We start from the raw sequence: 14226 nt of genomic DNA, 5'->3' as shown, positions 1-14226 counted from the left end.
CCAGAAGCTTGTTGAAGCAGAACAAGCGTCAGACATGGCGGGCGCAGGAGTTTATTCTCCTAGAGGATACATTGCAGCTCCATTCGAAATTGTTAACATAATGTCATGAAGTGAAGGGAGCTGGGCGATCAAATGCAGCTTGGACCAGGGTTTACTGAAGAACTCAAAAGATAGACTAGAGGCTCGACTAGGGACAAGACTAGAACAGAACAGACTGGAGACTAGAAACAAAAAGTCATGAAATGAGAACAATCCGACGGGGAGTGACACGCAGACAGGACTTAAATACAAGACAGGTAACGAGAGGCAGGTGACGGCATTTACATAGATTGTGAGCAGACACGGGGAGGGGCGACGCGAACAGAAACCATGGCAACATAAAGAAACAAGGAAAGGAACGGAGACGGATCGTGACAGTACCCCCCCCCCCCGCAAGGGATGGCTCCCGACGTCCCAAAAAAGAAAAAATCAAAACTGTCCAAAAAGGGGCGGGGTGCAATGGGGTGGCGGCTACACGTCACACGCCGCCGAAGGCCGACTGGGTGACAGCCGCTGGATCCGCGCCGCCGGAACTGGTGACGGCCGCAGCATCTGCGCCGTCGGAACTGGTTCGGGGGGCGGCCGTGCGTCTTGCGCCGCTGAAAGCCGACTGGGTGACGGCCGCTGGATCCGCGCCGCCGGAATGGGTGGCAGCCGCAGCATCCGCGCCGTCGGAACTGGGTCAGGGTGGCGGCCGCACGTCACACGCCGCCGAAGGCCTACTGGGTGACGGCCGCTGGATCCACGCCACCGGAACTGGTGGTGGCCGCAGCATCCGCGCCGTCGGGACTGGGTCGGGGGGCGTCCGTGCGTCATGCGCCGCTGAAGGCCGACTGGGTGACGGCCGCTGGATCCATGCCGTCCGAACTGGTGGCGGCCGCAGCATCCGTGCCGTCGGAACTGGGTCGGGGGGCGGCTGTGTGTCTTGTGCCGCTGGAGCTCAGCTCTGTGGCGACTATGCAGCAGTTGCGAGAGCCGGCAACGGTTGGTCCAAGCGCTGGTCGCTGAATTGGTCGGATTGTTCTGTCATGAAGTGAAGGGAGCTGGGCGACCAAATGCAGCTTGGACCAGGGTTTATTGAAGAACTCAAAAGATAGACTAGAGGCTCGACTAGGGACAAGACTAGAACAGAACAGACTGGAGACTAGAATCAAGAAGACATGAGACGAGAACAATCAGACGGAGAGTGACACGCAGACAGGACTTAAATACTGGGCCTCAGTACCTACCTCTGCAACTGGCTACCTCTGTCAGAGGCCTCAGGTGGTACGTGTTGGCGACAAAATCTCCGCCAGCATCACGCTGAGCACGGGGGCCCCCAAGGCTGCGTGGTCAGTCCGCTGCTCTTCACCCTGCTGACGCATGACTGCACTGCGACTTACAGTAGCAACCGCGTGCTGAAATATGCCGACGACACGACTCTGGTGGGTCTCATCACCGGGGGCGACGAGACTCAATACAGGTCGGAGGTCGACCTTCTGGCCACGTGGTGCAGGGACAACAACCTCCTGCTGAACGTCAACAATACCAAGGAGATTGTTGTTGACTTCCGGAAGGGTCACACCCAACACCTGCCACTGACCATCGACGGTGCTAGGGTGGAGAGATTCCTGAGGGTGCACATCAGTGAGGACCTCTCCTGGTCCACCAACACCGCATCACTGGCGAAGAAAGCTCAGCGCCGCCTGTGGAAACTCAGGCAAGCAGGTGCTCCTCCGGCCGTCATGACTACATTCTACCGTGGCACCATTGAGAGCGTCCTCTCCAATTGTATCGCTGTTTGGGGTGGTAGCTGCACTGAATACAACATGAAGGCCCTGCAGCGCATAGTGAACACGGCTGGTAAGATTATTGGTGCTTCACTCCCCTCCCTGAAGGACATTTACACCTTCCATCTCACCCGCAAGGCGACCACGATTGTGAGCAATGTGAGTCACCCTGCTCACTCTTTGTTTGATCTTCTGCCCTCTGGGAAGAGGTACGGGAGCCTGCGCTCCCGCACCACCAGACTCACCAACAGCTTCATACTTCAGGCTGTTAGGATCCTGAACTCTCTCCCCCCTTCTGCGTAGCGTCCTGTACTTTTGCGCTATATTCTGACTGTCTGCTGTATACACACTTGCTCCATTTTTGCTCCTCTTCTTTGTTATGTTATTTGTTTATTTATTATTTATTCATCACTCTTATTTATTCATTGTTTGTGCCTTCTTGTTTTTACTTTTTGTGTTGTTTACTTGTATGTATATTGTGTACTATGTCTTGTCACCATGGGATAGTGGGAACGTAATTTCGATCTCTTTGTGTGTCTTGACGTGAAGAAATTGACAATAAAGCAAACTTTGACTTTTTTGACTTTTGACAAGACAGGTAATGAGAGGCAGGTGACGACAATTACATAGATTGTGAGCAGACACAGGAGGGGAGGGGTGACGCGAACAGAAACCATGGCAACATTAAAACAAGGAAACGAACGGAGACGGATCGTGACACATAACAGCACAAATAAGAAAAATATGTGAAATAATGTTAATGTTTGAAGTAGAAATGGATGAAGCAATGTTTTGTTGACATGGAAGTCACAACGGCTTCTTCTAGCACTATTTCCGGTATATTTTGTCAATCAATCAATCAATCAATCAATCAATCAATCAATCAATCAATGTGAGAATGATTGATTCCCCTCGAAAGTGTAATGCATGAACATCCATCCGTCCATCCATCCATCCATCCGTCCATCCGTTCATCCGTCCGTCCATCCGTCCATCCATCCATCCATCCATCCATCCATCCATCCATCCATCCATCCATCTTCTGTACCCCTTGTCCCCACTGGAGTCGCTGGAGGGGGACACCCTGAACCGGTTGCCAGCCAATCGCAGGGCACACAGAGACGAACAACCATCCGCATTCGCACTCACACCTACGGGACATTTGGAGTGCTCAGTCGGCCTGCCATGCATGTTTTTGGGATGTGGGAGGAAATCGGAGTCAGGCACAGGGAGTACATGCAAACTCCACACAGGGAGGGCCGGAGGTGGAATCAAACCCGCACCCTCCGAACTGTGAGGCGGACGTGCTAATTATTGCCCCATGTCGCGTCTCTCGTCTTTCTGTCCTGTCTAGTCTCTAGTCTTGTCTCTTTGTTTCTGTTGTTCATGGTCTGTTTCCGTTAGTTTGCCAGTTACTGTTCGTTTGTTCCCCTCATCTTCCCTTCCAACTCCCTTTTTCCTCAATGAACCCTGGTCCAAGCTGCATTTGGTTGCCCTGGCTCCATTCCATCCGTGACAGAATAATCCGACCACTTCAGTGACCAGCGCCTGGACCAACTTCCACCACCAGCTCCTGTCCGCGACACCGGATCCACGTCCGTCGTTGGAGCTCGTTCCAGAGTCATCGGGTCCGTGGCCACCGTCGGACCTTGTCCCAGCGATGCCGGACCCGCGGCCATGGCCAGACCTCCTGCCAACAGCGTCGAACCAGCTAGCATCACCTAGCCCCGCTACCACTGCTGCAACACGGTTTTGACTCCTGCCGCTGCGCGCGGCTCCGTCTCCCAGTATGCCGCCGAGTGTGCGTCTCTGACTCCTGCTGCTGCACGCGGCTTCGCCTCCCAGTTGCCGCCATTTGCAGTTCTGTTTCCCCGAATGCCGCCGATTGCGGTTCTGTTTGCCCGAATGCCGCCGATTGCGGTTCTGTTTGCCCGAATGCTGCCGATTGCAGTTCTGTTTGCCCGAATGCCGCCGATTACGGTTCTGTTACCCCGAATGCCACTGGATGCGATTTGGACTCTCAATATGCCGCGGCGCACGCTTCGGAGTTGGACGTTTTTTGTTGCTGCCAGCTGGGACTCTGGGACTGGTGCGCTAGCCCCCCCCCCCCCCCGCACACACCATGTAGTGGGGGGTTGTTTTTTTGGGACGTCGGGAGCCCTCCCTTGTGGGGGGGGGGGTACTGTCACGTCTCTCATCTTTCTGTCCTGTCTAGTCTCTAGTCTTGTCTCTTTGTTTCTGTTGCTCTCTGTCTGTTTCTGTTAGTTTGCCGGTTCCTGTTCGTTTGTTCCCCTCATCTTCCCTTCCAACTCCCTTTTCCCTTAATAAACCCTAGTCCAAGCTGGGTTTGGTCGCCCTGGCTCCATTCTGTCCGTGACACCCTACCGTGCTGCCTGTAACGCATGAGCATGAAAGTCCTAATCGGATCAGTATTTTTAGTGTCCATGAAGACAGTGCATCTGATCATAATTTTAATCCAAACTCTGATCGGATTGAAGACATTTTGCCCATGTAACCGTAGCCATTGTCAACCGAGCGTTTGTCCTCAGGGCACACCACACACAGTGCGAAGTTGAGCCAAAACAATCCAACATGTTGGATATCCCCAATTTGAGGTCGGACGTGCTCCCCTCCTCCCACACATGGAGGGATTATTTGATAAGATTATCTTTGGAGCCATTATGAGAATCGGGCCGGCCTACGATTATCAGGTGGAGAGATTTGGAGCTGCAATTGGGTCAATAATCCTGCCGTGTGAACTGGATTTAACACACAAAACAACCAATAGGCGTATAAACAATTGCTCTCACCAATGTGTGCTTGGGGGGGAGGTAATAGAATTGTTTGATAATACAGTAATCCCTCGCTACATCACGGTTCGTTTATTGCCGTTTCACTACATCGCAGATTTTTTTTCCAAATTAAAAAGAAAAAAATTCAAAATAAAACTTCTAATTTGGAGAATTATAGCACGAAAGTTGCCCACACGCTAGCAGAAGGCAGGGAGTGCCCACACAATTGCAGTGCGTACACTTGTACCTTTTTACAAAAACAATGTTATAATAATAAGTGTTCTAAAACAATATTTACAGTGTTGTACCTTGTTATAGAAAAATTGTTATAATAATAAATGAGTTCTAAAAACATATTTACAGTATGTACTTTTGTACCTTGTTATGAAAAAAATGTTATAATAATAATAAAAGCTGTTCTAAAAATATATTTACAGTATGTGTTAAGAATTCTCCATGTTATGTTATTCAGTCGTGCTTTGATTTAGGATAGGGTGCTTTATTTTGAAGGCCGTTTTCAGGCGATACCACTTTCTGTTTCACGTTCGTGTACATCAGTGCTTCTCAAATAGTGGGGCGGTGCGATACCAAGGGGGGCGCGTGTGACACCAGGGAACATGCTTTTCTTTTGGCTGTACGAGATTCAAGGGTAATTAGACATCCACTGCAGTAGGTGGGAGTGGCGGTATCACTGGAAGAGTATTCGCTCTACAGTGTAGAGCGCACGCAACATACGCACATACAGCACAGAGCAGGCAATAAAAAGTGTAGTGGGACACCATGGAAAATATTTAACAGGGTTGAAAAGAACGGCGGAGAGAGGCAGAGATAAGAGAATTGAGAGTTCCACGAAAGCTAAGACAAGGAAATATGACGAAGTGTACGTAGCGCTCAGCTTCAGTGTGACTACGATGGGAGACGAGGAAAGACCGGTGCGTTTACTGTGCCTTACAATGTTGGCAGCGGACAGTATGAAGCCACGATCGCGAATCAGCATCTTTCCGCTAACTTGTTAGCCTGCCCAGTACTTCTTGTTAACATGTTACACGCACACATGTATAATATTTATATTTTCAATATTTATACAAAATTTTCTGTATGTTGTTTATTCTATTAATGTATTATTTACATGTTTGGAACAATTATTTAATGTTCTAATAATAAAATATGCACTTAAATGGTTTCATATAGATTTATTGACACAAAAAATGTACAGATGAGCGGGTGACTCTACTTCGCGGATTTCACTTATCGCGGGTGGTTTTTGGAACCAATTATCCGCGATAAACGAGGGATTACTGTACATGGTGTATTATGGTATATCATAATATACCATGATAATACTACGTCAATTTTCTTGGTGATGTCGTTATTGTAACCATTCTTCACACCTTTTGAATTTGTCTACACTGTTTTTGCCATTATTCACATGTCCTGAGTGTTGTTAGTCACCTATATGTTGAACAGAGGGTGTGTTTTACCGAAGTCAAATTCCTTGTTTGGCACGCTCAAACATGGCGAATAAAAACTCTTGAATCTTGAATTTGTAACCTTTCTATATTTGACTGTAAGGAGATGTGCAGTTAATCTGAACATAGTATTGAGTCATTGTAAGGTGATCTGTGCTTCGCAACTGAGTAGGGCAGTCAGGTTTAGTGGGTTAAAGGGAAAGTCAAGTAACCTAAACATCATTTTAAAAAGAGGTTGATTTTTTTTGGAAATTCATACTCTACAAATGCAATATTAGCCAAATTGCCATGTTTATACTAGTGGGGGTGCATAGAACATATTGTGAACAAATCTTGTGACTTGACTTACACTTTAATAATGCAAAGTCCCTCTAACGCAAGTAATTTTGAAACACACAATTAGCACACGTTATATATTGCGCCATCTCATCATGATTTATGAATTCTGGTTGTGACCCAGCAGACTGATCTGTTAGAAGTACACTTAAGAACTACATTGCATTGCACTGCAGCCAATACACAGAGCCGTCAAAAAAAGAGAATGTTACCGTGGAGGAGCCATTTGGACTGTGTACCCCTCTGGTGGTGAGACACTTGAAGATGATGCCCCACCTCTTCTCTGTGCGCCTCCCCACCTTAACCTGGAATGGCCCGAAGCAGTCCATCCCTGTCGAGAAGAAGGCTGGCTTAAAGAGACAGAGACGAGCAGGTAGCAGATCTGCCATCTTGGGGACAACTGGTCTGGCTTTCCAGTATCGGCATTCTGGACAGGTATGCTGATAGCGGCGCACTGCTTCTCGGCCACGCAGGATCCAGTAAGAGCGCCGTATCTCTGCGCACGCTCTCTCTGGTCCAGGGTGATGCAAACGGCTGTCAAAGTCTTTAATGAGGAGCTGGGTAGAAGGGTGGCTCAGGTCCAGCACTATGGGGTGTACCGCTGTTTGGTTAAGGTCTTCAGCATGGCAGAGCCGACCTCTTGTCCTCTTGGTCTATCTCGGGGGACAAGGTGAGCAACCTACTATTCGACGGGACAGGCCTACCAGCTGTCAAGAGTCTCAGCTCGTCGGGCAAGCTCTCATGCTGGGATCGCTTAAAGATAAGGAACTCTGCCTTTCGGTAATCTTCAGCGGTGGGTTAGCTGCTCTGATCTGCCTCCCCGTGCAGCTCCTGGACTGTAGCGTGCAGCAGGTCTTGGCAGGTGTCATGCTGCTTGGTATCTGTTGCATTGGCCATGACTGTGTTGACACCACAGAAGACGGACTTTCTCAGCTCGGAGGCGTCATCTTCGGGGTCAGCGCTGGGTTTGACTGGCCAGTTTTCGGGAGGTTGGGGAACGGATGTCACCAGGCACTGATGTGGTCTCAAACTGTTCTGGGTGAACTTCACCGGACCCTGCAGGGCCCAACCTAGTCTGATACAGATAGCGGCTGGTCCGCCTGGAGTGCCCAGTCTGATCGGTTTGATGGCGGTAATCAGATGTGGGGGGTCTGATCCTATCAGCAACAATGGTTTGACCTTGTGGAAAGTCCTTATTGGTAGTCCAGTGAGGTGGGAGTACCTCTGCCAGAGTTGGTCTGTCGGATAGGACTGGTCGGCCAGGCCAAGGCGTGCTGCTGTGAAGGCCTTGGAGACTTTGAAGCTGGTCTTTGGATCAGCAGCCGGGGTGATGCGGAATGACACAGTAGACCCACGAAGTGTCTGGACGTCCTGCCGGATGGTCCGCAGTGGGAGGTCCTCCCTCACTCCTCGCATACCAAGCTCTTGGGCAGCTGCTGAGAGCAGCATTGTTCTTTCTGAGCCGTCGTCCAGGATGGCGTAAGTTGTCAGGGTACGGTTGCCATGGCGAAGAATGACCTGGACGACTTTTAGTAGGACTCTGTTGCCTTCTGGTGGGCGGTCGACGTACAGTACCTCAGTAGTGGGGCTCGCCTGTTGACTGTTGTCGCGGTTTGAAGGTCTAGGCCGCCTGTCGTTGACCTCGTGAAGGACCTGTAGATGTTTACCTTGGCACAGACCACAAAGCTTCTTCAGGTCGCACTGAGCTGCTTGGTGGGGTCTTGCACAGCGCCAGCACCTTTTGTTGGCCTTTATCCAGTCGACGAGTGCTTCCCTGCTCAACTTAGTCACTTCCGTACACTGACTGAGGAAGTGCTCTTCATTCTCACAGAAAGGGCAGTAGGGTCTGGCTCTCCCCCCTTTACTCTTCAGGTCTCTGGGGTGCTCTGTTGTCCTCTAGGCTCTTGGAGCCATGGAGAACAGTGACAGTCCGCTGTCCTTGGCGGCTCTTGGACTTAGGTGCGTGCCTATCTCTCAGCCCGCTAGATGCGGTTGGCCCATCGAAGTCTTGACACCACGATTCATATTTCAGCCACTGAGCCAGGTCAAGCAGGTTGGGCGTAGTGCCTGCCTGTCGGAAGGTGCACCGACGGAAGTCTCTTCGCTGCTCTGGCGGTAGTTTGCTGAGGAGTCGCACCACGTGGGACCCACAGCGAAGTTCAGCTTCACCATCAGCGCCCAGTGTCTTTAGAAGCCCAACCAGTGATTGGACATAAAGGGCAAACCGCTCGAAGGCTGCGGTGTCACCACGGCGAACGTCAGGTGAGTCAAGGACGCTGACGATCTTCTTGAGAGCTAGTTGGTGTGGCTGACCAAATTTCCCGTTGAGGGCTGACATGGTGTCCGTGTATGGCATAGGTAAGTTGAGGTAGGAATCGGAGATCAACTTAGCCTCCTCGAGTTTAAGGTGATCAACCAGGATCTGATACTTGAAGAGTTCGGTGGCTTCTTCTGGCAGAAGGTTCTCCAGGGCTATCTTCAAACGTGCAAGCTCACATGGATCTCGACGGCTGAAGTGAGGTATGGTTGGGCGCGGCCCCCTGTATCTCTGTTCGGTTGTGACGGCTGAATCACGGGGAAAGGTGGCTGGGCCCTGCCAGGCTTGTCCTGGCATCCTTCAAGCCCGCTGTGCAACGGCTGGTGGTTGAGTGAATTGTTGAGGGTTACTGGTTGCTGCATAGGAAGCAAGTCTAGGTGGTAAAGGCTGTGAGTAGGCAGGCTGATGAACGTTTGAAGGCTGCTGAAATGCGTAAGCAGCAGTGCAGGGTGTAGCCCTGCTAGGCGGGAGCTGGTACTTGTGCTGATACTGGGACTGCGGCAGTGTTGAACTAGGAGCTGGGTACTTTGGTCTCTGAGGTAGATTCTGCACTGGGGACTGGAAGCACTGTAGAGGCGGAAGACTGAGGCTTGGTTGGAAGGCCTTCGCTGGTGACATATCGCCATTGCTGGATGCTTGATTCTTCATCCGCTGTAACTCGGAGATTAGCTCATCTATTCTGTCTGTCACTGCTGGTGCCGGAGGCGGCAGATTGTCGTGGTCGACGGTGTCGGGCCACGGCAGGGGTTCGGGCCAATCCTCTTCCTCCCCCTCCGCAAGGCGGGCCGAATAGGGTTCTTGTTGGCTGACGATTTGTGGCATAGCCTGTTGAAGGCTAAGTACTGTGTCGGTTAGCCTTCGCGTCTCAGCTTGTACTTCCCTGAATGCGGCGACATCGGCATGGATGAAGCGCTGTGACTGCTGTAACATGCAACTCCTTTCTTATACCTCTTATTTTTGCTCTCAAGACGCGGGCGTGAGGTGCTAGATGAGGTGAGGGTGGTCCTCGGACTTCCTCTCTGGGCCCTCTCTCTGAATACTGCCGGTGGGCTAGCTGGGTTTCCAGACTGTAGCTCTGCCGCTCTGGGTGATACAGGTCCGCCTCCCGGAGGTCAGCATCAGGCCTGTGATGGTCAGTATAGGGAGAGTGGGTGAAGCGAGGGGGGGGGTCATCTCGGCCGCTCCCTCCTAGTGAGAAGGCCACTCCTCTTCGTGCCCATGCCTATCTGGTTGCCTGTGCCCCACGTAGCTAACTCGGTAGTCGTCGAGATGAGCTGAGGGGCGTGTCTGACGCCTGGGTCTCGTCACACGGTTTTCCCAGTCCATATCGTCCAAGAGTAAAGAGAGCAGCCGGCTCGAAGGACCACAATATTGGGGAGCCTGAGGACTGTATAGGGGGGGTTGGCTCGGATGTTTATGCTCTTTTCGCCCCCGGGTGTCGGCCAAAACACAGGAGGGAAGACGTGGTTCGGTTTTGATTGCTTTACTGGCTCATAGGGGCATACAGGCAAATTGGCAAAGGCACACGTTTTCTTGGCAAATACGCACACGATCACAGCAACACGCTCAGTCGATACCAGCCACTGTAACTCCCGCCGTCTGTAACTTACCACTGCACGCGGGCTGCAACAATCGCGATAAGCTGATATAACTCATGCGAGACTTAAGGTGAGTTATATTAGCATATATGTTGTGTAACTTTCCAACACAACATTCAACCCAAAAATATACATTGATTTTCAACGTCAACATAGGAACCTTTCGAACAGCATCTATACTTGTCACTATAACGCAGTCTCAAACAGTGTGGCAGCCTCCCCCCCTGCACTGTGTGATGGTGGAGGGTTGTCGAAGACATGTCACCTTTTTTTTTAATTTTGCCCTACGAGGATAAACTACAGTAGGTGGCAGTGGTGCTCATATTGTTAGTGTACTGTTTACATGGAGTATTAGCTCACAAACAGCACAGAGCACAAAACATTAAGTGCAATGAATAAACGCTGAAGAGACAACATGAAAAAATATTACATACAGTATAACACTAAAATAAAAGCAAGACAATTAAAAATATTCTTTCGATACAAGGATGCAATGTTATGCAGAGGCGTACCTAAAATACGTTTACAGACAAATGATACCATTTATGTACAGTTGCAGTGGGGAGTTGAGGGGGTGCAAAGTGTTTAGATTATCATTGTTTACATATAGGACAAATATGAAGGCAGAATTCGAAATAGTCCATGTAAACGTCAATGTAAAGGATGTCCAAAACATTTTCAATAGCGCCTCTTACCACACTGTAGAATAATTGCAATAGTTTGAGGTTCTTTAAGTTGAATCCTGTGATAGCTCACCATCAATATCCTTGGTACAAGAATTAGAATAGGAACCAGGCCTGTGTGTAACAGGACCAATTATAAATACAGCGTTCCGTCAATTATTGTGGGGCTACATTCCCAGAAATGTCAGCAATAAGTTAAATACCAAAGTAGAGGTTGACATTTCTATTATTAATTTTATTTTTTTCCCCCATGGGATTTATGCCTCTATTACACCATTACACGCACCACCCACCCCCAAACGTTTCCCTTCCTTCTAAATACTTGTTACACTAGTAGATTTAACCTAAAATACAAATGACGAATAGAAAGCTCCAGGCTGAGAGAGGCAGTGGATGATAACAACATAACGTTCTATTATTATTTCACAATGGCGATAACTAGAATCCCGCGATACTTTTCAGCCATTTCCTGGTGGATGGATGCAACTTTAAACCCTTGTTGTTGCTGTTGTTCAAAACAAAAATTAGTAGCCATGACTGATGCTCATCTTGCTGCTGCTTCGTCTTCTTTGATATCATTGTTTTCTTCTTTGATACCATTGGTGTTTTAATCTTTTTTCTATTGCATTGAAGAAGAAGCACTTCCCTTGGAAGTACAGTACTCGCAGCAACACATTCGCTCAAGGTAATAACATCAACAAGGCGCTCATCAAACCGCTAGGATTGTATTTTTGGCCAACAATGGCGCATTCGTAAGTTCTTTTAAGCCAAATATTTCAACATGGTTATTTCTCGATGTTTCTTCGTCCTTGAACTGCGGTGGGGGACAAAGCACCCCCCCCCCCGAACTACCTGGCTTAAACGGGTCGACTGACTGACTCAATAGCACATTTGAACAATGAACAAATGTGCCGTTCAGGTAATCAGAGTGCACTAAAACAGAGTGCCGGTGGGCGCTGTTGGCGCTCCACAGGGGGACACGATGAAAGAGAACACATTGGGGGTATGAATAATAATAATAATAATAATAAATTTTATTTGTATAGCACCTTTCATACAAGAAATGCAGCTCAAAGCGCTTTACAACAATGAAAGAAAAACATGAATACATAAAAACAAAACATTAATGTATGCATACACAATTAATAAAGTGAGTTTAAAATAGGAGCACGCTTTAATAAAATAAAGAATATATCTTTAAGAAAAGGTAAAATATAAAATAAAGATAAAGATAAAATTAGGCTTAAAATGAAATTTACAAAACGTAATTAGTTAAATGCTCGGGTAAAGAAATGAGTTTTAAGTTTTGTTTTGAAAATATCTAGCGACCTGGCCTCCCTGATACCTATTGGCAGTGTGTTCCATAGTTTGGGGGCGTAATTAACAAAGGCTGCATCACCGATCTTCTTTCTGCTGTTGCTGGGAGCCTCCAATAAACCAGCAGCAGATGATCGCAGGGTTCTTGGAGGTATATAGCTAACAAGAAAGTTTGCAATGTAGCTTGGTCCCTGCCCGTTGAGGGCTTTGTATAGAAGGAGAAGGATTTTAAAATCAATTCTAAATGTTACAGGAAGCCAGTGCAGAGCAGCTAGAACTGGTCTAATGTGCTCTCTCTTCTTGGTCCTGGTTAATAGGCGAGCTGCAGCGTTTTGGATGAGCTGAAGTCTATCAGTGGTTTTTTTCGGGAGACCAGTAAAGAGTGCATTACAGTAGTCAAGCCGGCTTGAAATAAAGGCATGAATCAGTTTCTCAGCATCATTTTGATTTATGAACGCTCTTACTTTGGCTATATTTCTAAGGTGGAAAAATGATGTTTTGGTCACCTTGTTAATGTGGGACCTGAAGCTTAGATCTGAATCTAAGATAACACCAAGACTTGTAACCTCGGATTTAATCCAGGGAGTTAATTTCCCCAAATTATTAAACAGCATTTCTCTTTTTGTTTTAGGGCCGATTAGCAAGATTTCAGTTTTATCCTCGTTTAACTTTAAGAAATTGTTGCTCATCCATTTACTTATAGCCAGAAGACAGTTGGTGATGGAGCTTATAGGTGTAGCATCATTGGGTTCTGCAGATATGTACAATTGTGTGTCATCCGCATAACTATGGAAATATACATTGTGCTTTCTAATGATGTCGTCAAGCGGCAGCATGTAAAGTGAGAATAATAGTGGACCAAGGCAGCTGCCTTGTGCAACCCCATAGCGGTTGGGTGTGTGAATCGGTGAACGTAAGACTTTGTGAAGTACTATGAACAGCATGATGTCGATTGAAGAACTATACAGGTTCACTCCATTTGCTGTTTATCATTCCTACATTGTAAAAGAAATAGCTAAATAATAAAAGGATGATATGCTGACACCCCTCCTAAAAAAAGATGAACCACGATGTAAGACTGTATTAAAAAATACAGTTATCCTCGCTACATCGCACAATTTTTTTCAACATTTCCAAATTAAACAAAGATATATCAAAAATTCAAAATAAAACTTCTAAATTGAGGAATTATGGCACGAGAGTTGCCCACACGCCAGCAGAAGGCAGAGAGTGTCCACACAATTGCAGTACGTACACTTTTTATTTTATTTTTTTATAATAAATTCTAAAAACATATTTACAGTATTGTACCTTGTTATAGATTTTTTTTTATAATAATAAGAGTTCTAAAAACATGTTTACAGTTGCAGTACGTACACTTTTTATAAAAAAAAAGTTGTTATAATAAGAGTTCTAAAAACACAAAAGTTGTTATAATAACAATAAGTATTGTACCTTGTTATAAAAAAGTTATAATAATAAAATAGTTCTAAAAACATATTTACAGTATGTACACTTGTACCTTGTTATAAAAAAGTTGTTATAATAATAAAAGAGTTCTAAAAACATATTTACAGTATGTATACTTTAGCTACATCTACATATTACACACGCACGCAACCATGCACGCACGCACACACACACATACGCGTATTTATGTACCGTAATTTTCGGACTATAAGTCGCGGTTTTTTTCATAGTTTGGGTGGGGGGGCGACTTATACTCAGGAGCGATTTATATACATATATATGGTTTTTTTTTCACTTTTTTGGGCATTTTATGGCTGGTGCGACTTATACTCCGGTGCGACTTATAGTCCGAAAATTACGGTATGTTAGAAATGAGAGGGTGACACTACTTCACGGATTTTCAATATCGCGGGTGGTCTTGGAACCAATTATTCGC

General features: G+C 47.3%; 1 long non-coding RNA gene across 1 annotated transcript; it reads right to left on the bottom strand.

Moving 5' to 3' along the window:
* Positions 1–1095: 1095 nt before the first annotated feature.
* Positions 1096–2429, bottom strand: LOC119127585. Its single transcript, XR_005098870.1, has 2 exons — positions 2400–2429; positions 1096–1250 (listed from the first exon to the last, which is right to left on the bottom strand). It is a non-coding gene; the product is annotated as an uncharacterized LOC119127585 (long non-coding RNA).
* Between the last annotated feature and the right edge of the window lie 11797 nt (positions 2430–14226).

The sequence above is a fragment of the Syngnathus acus genome, chromosome 9 (genome assembly GCF_901709675.1).
Source record: "Syngnathus acus chromosome 9, fSynAcu1.2, whole genome shotgun sequence".
NCBI lineage: Eukaryota > Metazoa > Chordata > Actinopteri > Syngnathiformes > Syngnathidae > Syngnathus > Syngnathus acus.
The sequence above is the reverse complement of the archived record's forward strand: the minus strand, read 5'-3'. Positions and strand labels throughout refer to the sequence as shown.